General features: G+C 39.1%; 1 pseudogene; it reads left to right on the forward strand.

Moving 5' to 3' along the window:
* The first annotated feature begins 6,538 nt into the window (after positions 1-6,538).
* Positions 6,539-7,397, forward strand: LOC118659685 (annotated as a pseudogene).
* The last annotated feature ends 203 nt before the right edge of the window (positions 7,398-7,600 follow it).

The following is a 7,600-nucleotide window of genomic DNA, read 5'->3' on the forward strand; positions in this document are numbered from 1 at the left end:
CAAGAGATAAGGAAGGCCACTTCATAATACTAAAGGGATCAATACAACAAGAAGATATAACCCTGGTAAACATATATGCACCCAATGCAGGAGCACCCAAATTCATAAAAAAACTCCTGGAAGATATCAAAGGAGAGATCGACAACAATACAATCATAGTAGGGGACTTTAATACACCACTGACAGCACTGGATAAGTCCTCTAGACAAACAATCAGCAAAGATACAGCAATCCTAAATGACTCACTAGATCAGATGGACTTAATAGACATCTTCAGAACACTTCACCACAAAGCCAGGGAATATACATTCTACTCAAATGCTCATAAGACATATTCAAAAATAGACCATATATTGGGTCAAAAGCACAGTATCCCCAAATTCAAGAAAATTGAAATCATAAAAAGCGTCTTCGCAGACCACGATGGCATAATATTAGAAATAAACTACAATAAAAACAACCCAAAATACTCAAACACCTGGAAGCTGAATAGCATGCTATTAAATATTGATTGGGTTACCAATGAAATCAAAGAAGAAATTCGAAAGATCCTGGAAACTAATGACAATGAAAACACAACAATCCAAAACCTATGGGACACAATAAAAGCAGTCCTGAGAGGGAAGTTTATAGCTCTACAGGCCTATCTCAAAAAAACAAGAAAAAATGGTAGTAAATCATCTAACTCTACAACTCAAAGAATTAGAAAGAGAGCAACAAGAAAACCCCAGAGTGAGCAGAAGGAAGGAGATAATAAAGATTAGAGCAGAAATAAATGACATAGAGACCAAAAAAACAATACAGAAAATCAATGAAACCAAGAGCTGGTTCTTTGAAAGGATAAACAAGATTGACAAACCTCTAGCCAGACTCACCAAGAAGCAAAGAGAGAGGACCCAAATAAACAAAATCAGAAACGATAGAGGCGAAATAACAACAGACCCCACAGAAATACAAATGATTGTTAAAAATTACTATGGACAGCTCTACTCCAACAAACTAGACAACCTGGAGGAAATGGACAAATTCCTAGAAAAATACAACATTCCAAAACTCAATCAGGAAGAATCTAAAAATCTCAACAGGCCAATAACTATGGAAGAAATTGAAGCAGTCATCAAAAAGCTTCCAGCAAACAAAAGCCCAGGACCAGACGGCTTCACAGGGGAGTTTTACCAAACATTCAAGGAAGAACTAAAACCTATCCTCCTCAGACTACTACAAAAAATTCAAGAGGAAGGAACACTTCCAAGCACATTCTATGAAACCAGCATCACCCTAATACCAAAACCAGGTAAAGACAACAAAATGAAAGAGAATTACAGGCCAATATCCCTCATGAACATAGATGCCAAAATCCTCAACAAAATCTTACCAAATCGGATCCAGCAGTACATCAGAAAGATCATACACCATGACCAAGTAGGATTTATCCCAGGGATGCAAGGATGGTACAATATCCGCAAATCAATAAACGTGATACATCACATAAACAAACTGAAAGAAAAAAACCACATGGTCATATCAATTGATGCAGAAAAAGCATTTGACAAAATTCAACACCCATTTTTGATAAAAGCTCTCAGCAAGGTGGGAGTAGAAGGATCATACCTCAACATAATAAAAGCCATATATGACAGGCCCACAGCCAACATCATACTCAATGGACAAAAACTAACACCATTTGCCCTAAGAACAGGAACAAGACAGGGATGCCCCCTCTCACCACTCCTGTTCAACATAGTACTGGAAGTCTTAGCCATTGCAATTCGGCAAGAAGAAGAAATAAAAGGCATCCAAATTGGAAAAGAGGAAGTAAAACTGTCCTTATTTGCAGACGACATGATATTATACATACAAAACCCTAGAGACTCCATCAAAAAGCTACTGGACTTAATACATGAATTTGGCAATGTAGCAGGATACAAAATTAACCCCAAGAAATCCGAGGCATTTCTATACACCAATAGTGAACTTTCAGAAAGAGAGATTATAAAAACAATCCCGTTTACCATCGCACCAAAAAAATTAAGCTACCTAGGAATAAACTTAACTAAAGAGGTAAAAGACCTCTACTCAGAAAACTACAGGACGTTGAAAAAAGATATAGAGGAAGACATAAACAGATGGAAGAACATACCGTGTTCATGGATTGGTAGAATCAACATCATTAAAATGTCCATACTACCCAAAGCAATCTATAAATTCAACGCACTTCCCATTAAAATACCAACAGCATACTTCAGAGATCTAGAACGAACTCTCCAAAAATTCATCTGGAATAAAAAAAGACCCCGAATAGCTGCAGCAATCCTGAAAAAGACCAAAGTAGGTGGGATCTCAATACCAGATATCAAGATGTATTACAAAGCCACTGTTCTCAAAACTGCCTGGTACTGGCACAAGAATAGGCATATAGATCAATGGAATAGAATAGAGAGTCCAGAAATAGGCCCGAACCAATATGCTCAATTAATATTTGACAAAGGAGGCAAGAACATACAATGGAGCCAAGATAGTCTCTTCAATAAATGGTGTTGGGAAAATTGGACAGATATATGCAATCAAATGAAACTAGACCACCAACTTACACCATACACAAAAATAAACTCAAAATGGATAAAGGACTTAAATGTACGACAGGAAACCATAAAAATTCTAGAAGAATCCAAAGGCAACAAAATCTCAGACATGTGCCGAAGCAATTTCTTCACTGATACAGCTACTAGGGCACTTGAAACGAAAGAGAAAATGAACAAATGGGACTACATCAAAATAAAAAGCTTCTGCACAGCAAAAGAAACCATCAACAAAACAACGAGAAAACCCACTGTGTGGGAAAACATATTTGCCAATGTCATATCTGATAAGGGCCTAATCTCCAAAATTTATAGGGAACTCATACAACTTAACAAAAGGAAGATAAACAATCCAATCAAAAAATGGGCAAAGGACCTAAATAGACACCTTTCAAAAGAGGACATTCAGAAAGCCAAGAGACATATGAAAACATGCTCAAAGTCACTAATCATCCTAGAGATGCAAATCAAAACAACAATGAGGTACCATCTCACACCTGTCAGACTGGCTATCATCAACAAATCAACAAACAACAAGTGCTGGAGAGGATGTGGAGAAAAAGGAACACTTGTGCACTGCTGGTGGGAATGCAGACTGGTGCAGCCACTATGGAAGACAGTATGGAGTTTCCTTAAAAAACTGAAAATGGAACTCCCATTTGACCCTGTGATCCCACTTCTAGGAATATATCCCAAGAAACCAGAAACACCAATCAGAAAGGATATATGCACCCCTAATGTTCATAGCAGCACAATTCACCATAGCTAAGATCTGGAAACAGCCTAAGTGCCCATCAGTAGATGAATGGATCAGAAAACTGTGGTACATCTACACGATGGAATACTATGCTGCTCTAAAAAGGAAGGAACTCTTACCATTTGCAACGTCATGGATGGAACTGGAGAGCATTATGCTAAGTGAAATAAGCCAGTCAATGAAGGAAAAATACCACATGATCTCACTCATTCATGGATAATAGAGACCATTATAAACTTTTGAACAATAATAGATACAGAGGCAGAGCTGCCTCAAAGAGATTGTCAAACTGCAGCAGGAAGGCCGGGGAGGGTTGGGGGGCAGGAGGTAGGGGTGTAAGAGATCAACTAAAGGACTTGTATGCATGCATATAAGCATAACCAGTGGACATAAGACATTGGGGGATAGGGGAGGCTAGGGGACTGTCTAGGGCGGGGGGATAAAATGGACACATATGTAATACCCTTTGTAATACTTTAAGCAATAAAAAAAAATGATGCAAAAAAAAAAAATTAAGATACCTAGAAATAAATTTAACTAAGGAGGTAAAAGACTTATATGGGAAAAACTATAGGACACTGAAAAAAGAGATAGAGGAAGACATAAACAGATGGAAGAACATACCGTGTTCATGGATTGATAGAATCAACATCATCAAAATGTTCATACTACCCAAAGTAATCTATAAATTCAACGCACTTCCCATTAAAATACCAACAGCATATTTCACAGATCTAGAACGAACGCTCCAAAAATTCATCTGGAATAAAAAAAGACCTTGAATAGCTGCAGCAATCCTGAGAAAGAAGAACAAAGTAGGTGGAATCTCAATACCAGATATCAAGCTGTATTACAAAGCCACTGTTCTTAAAACAGCATGGTACTGGCACAAGAACAGACATATAGATCAATGGAATAGAATAGGGAACCCAGAAATCGACCCAAACCACTATGCCCAATTAATATTTGACAAAGGAGGCAAGAACATACAATGGAGTCAAGACAGTCTCTTCAATAAATGGTATTGGGAAAATTGGACAGATACATGCAAAAAGATGAAACTAGACCACCAACTGACACCATACACAAAAATAAACTCACAATGGATAAAAGACTTAAACGTAAGACGGGAAACCATAAAAATACTAGAGGATTCCACAGGCAGCGAAATCTCAAACATATGCCAAAAGAATTTCTTCTTTGATACTGTTCCTAGGGCAGTGGAAACTAAAGAGAAAATAAACAAATGGGACTACATCAAAATAAAAAGCTTTTGCACAGCAAAGGAAACCATCAACAAAACATCAAGAAGGCCCACTGCATGGGAGAACATATTTGCCAATGATATCACTGGTAAGGGTTTAATCTCCAACATTTACAGGGAACTCATGCAACTTAACAATAGGAAGATAAACAATCGAATCAAAAAAATGGGCAACAGACCTAGATAGACACTTTAGAAAGGGGACATACAGAAGGCCGAAAGACATATGAAAACAAGCTCAAAGTCACTAATTATACGAGAGATGCAAATCAAAACGACAATGCGGTATCATCTCACACCTGCCAGAATGGCTATCATCAACAAATCAACAAACAACAAGTATTGGAGAGGATGTGGAGAAAAAGGAACCCTTCTACACTGCTGGTGGGAATGCAGACTGGTGCAGCTACTGGGGAGCACAGTATGGAGCTTTCTCAAAAAACTAAAATGGAACTCCCATTTGATCCAGTGATCCCACTTCTAGGAATATATCCCAAGAAACCAGAAACACCAATCAGAAAGGATATATTCACCCCTATGTTCATAGCAGCACAATTCACCATAGCTAAGATTTGGAAACAGCCTAAGTGCCCATCAGCAGATGTATGGATTTAAAAAACTGTGGTACATCTACACAATGGAATACTACACTGCGGTAAAAAAGAAGGAACTCTTGCCATATGCAACAGCATGGATGGAACTGGAGAGCGTTATGCTAAGTGAAATTAGCCAGTCAGAGAAAGATAAATACCACATGATCTCACTCATTTGTGGAATATAGAGAACTACATAGACTGATGAACAGGGACAGATTCAAAGACAGAGAAACAGCAATCAGACTATCAATCCCTAGAGGGAAAGTAGGGGAGGGTGGGGGTAAGGGGAAGAGATCAACCAAAGGACTTGTATGCATGCATATAAGCAAAACAAATGGACATGGACAACAGGGGGATGAGAACATGAGTGGGGGGTGGTGGAGGTTGGAGGTTAATGGGGGGATGAGGACACATTTGTAATACCTTAACCAATAAAGAAATTAAAAAAATTAAAAAAAATGAACACACAACCCAAAAGTTATGGGACACAGCAAAAGCAGTTCTAAGAAAAAAATTCAGCCCCAGCCTGTTTACCTCAGTGGTTATAGCATTGGCCTTCGCACTGAAAAGTCTTGGGTTCGATTCCAGTCAAGGACATGTATTTCAGTTGCAGGCTCGATCCCCAGACCAGTTGGGGCGCGTGGGAAAGACAACCAATTGATGTGTCTCTCTCACATTGATGTTTCTCTCTCTCTGCCTTCCCCTCTCCCTTCCATTCTCTAAAAGTTAATGGAAAAAATATCGTCAGGTGAGGATTAACAAAAAATAAAAGAAAAGAAAGAAGTTCATATTAATGTAGACCTACCTCGAGAAGCAAGGAAAATCTCAAGTAAATAATCTAACATAACATGTAAAGGAACTAGGAAAAGAACAATATACAAAGCCAAAAGGCGTAGAAGGGAGAAAATAATAAAGATTAAGCAGAAATAAACAAAATAAAGTCTAAAAACATTACAAAAGATCAATAAAACCAAGAGCTGGTTCTTTGAAAAGATGAACAATATTGACAAACCTTTAATAAGCCTCAAAAAAAGGGGGGGGGGGGCGGGAATGTAATACTTTCAACAATAAAGAATTTTTCAAAAAGGAGAAGACTCAAATAAGTAAAATTAGAAATGAAAGAGAGAAATGACCACTGACACCATAGAAACACAAAGGATTATAAGAAAATACATACAATATGACAACATATTGGACAATCTGCATGAAATGGATAAATTCTTAGAAACATTTAATCTTCCAAGAATGAGTTAAGAAGAAACAGAAAATCTGAACACACCAATTACAACAAACAAAATTGAAGCATTAATCAAAAAATTCCCGCTCTTTCCCATCTTGCAAGATGGCGGGTGAAAAGAAAACTGAGAAGCCGGATACTAAGGAGAAGAAGCCTGAAGCCAAGAAGGCTGATGCCGGCAGCAAGGTTAAGGCACCTAAGAAGGGGAAGCCCCACTGCAGCCGAAACCCCATTCTCGTCAGAGGAATTGGCAGATATTCCCGGTCGGCTATGTATTCGTGAAAGGCCATGTGCAAGAGGAAGTATTCGGCCCCTAAGTCCAGGATTGAAAAGAAAAAGAAGGAGGAAGTTCCTGCTACTGTCACAAAACCAGTTGGTGGCGACAAGAATGTTGGTGCTGAGTGGTTAATCTCCGCAAGATGCCTAGATATCATCCTACTGAAGATGTGCCTCAAAAGCTGTTGAGCCATGGCAAGAAACCCTTCAGTCAGCATGTGAGGAGATTGCAGGCCAGCATCACTCCTGAGACCACTCTGATCACCCTCACTGGGTGCCACAGAGGCAAGAGCGTGGTTTTCCTGAAGCAGCTGAGCAGTGGCTTGCTACTTGTGACTGGACCTCTGTCCCTCAATCGAGTGCCTCTGCACCAGAAATTTGTCGTCGCCACCGCCACCAAAATTGATATCAGTGGTGTGAAAATCCCCAAACATTCACTGATGCTTACTTCAAGAAGAAGCTGCGCAAGCCCAGACACCAGGAGGGTGAGATCTTCAACACAGAGAAAGAGAAACACGAGATTACAGAACAGCACAAGTTGACCAGAGGCTGTGGGATCACAAATTCTGACAAAAATCAAAGCTGTTCCTCAGCTCCAGGGCTATCTCTGCTCTCCGTTCACTCTCACCAATGGGCTTTATCCTCACAAACTGGTGTTCTGAATTTCTTATAAGAACCCGATTAAATAGCTGAAAGAAAAAAAATTCCCAGCAAACAAAAGCCCTGGACCAGATGGCTTCACAGATGAATTTTACCAAACATTCAGAGAGGAGCTAGCACCTATCCTTCTTAAACTGTTCCCAAAAATTCAAAAGGAGGGATGACTCCCAAGCTCATTTTATGAGGCTAGCATTATCCTGACTCCAAAACCAGACAAAGACAAATGTCATA

This window comes from Myotis myotis, unplaced genomic scaffold (genome assembly GCF_014108235.1).
Source record: "Myotis myotis isolate mMyoMyo1 unplaced genomic scaffold, mMyoMyo1.p scaffold_m19_p_1, whole genome shotgun sequence".
Lineage (NCBI taxonomy): Eukaryota > Metazoa > Chordata > Mammalia > Chiroptera > Vespertilionidae > Myotis > Myotis myotis.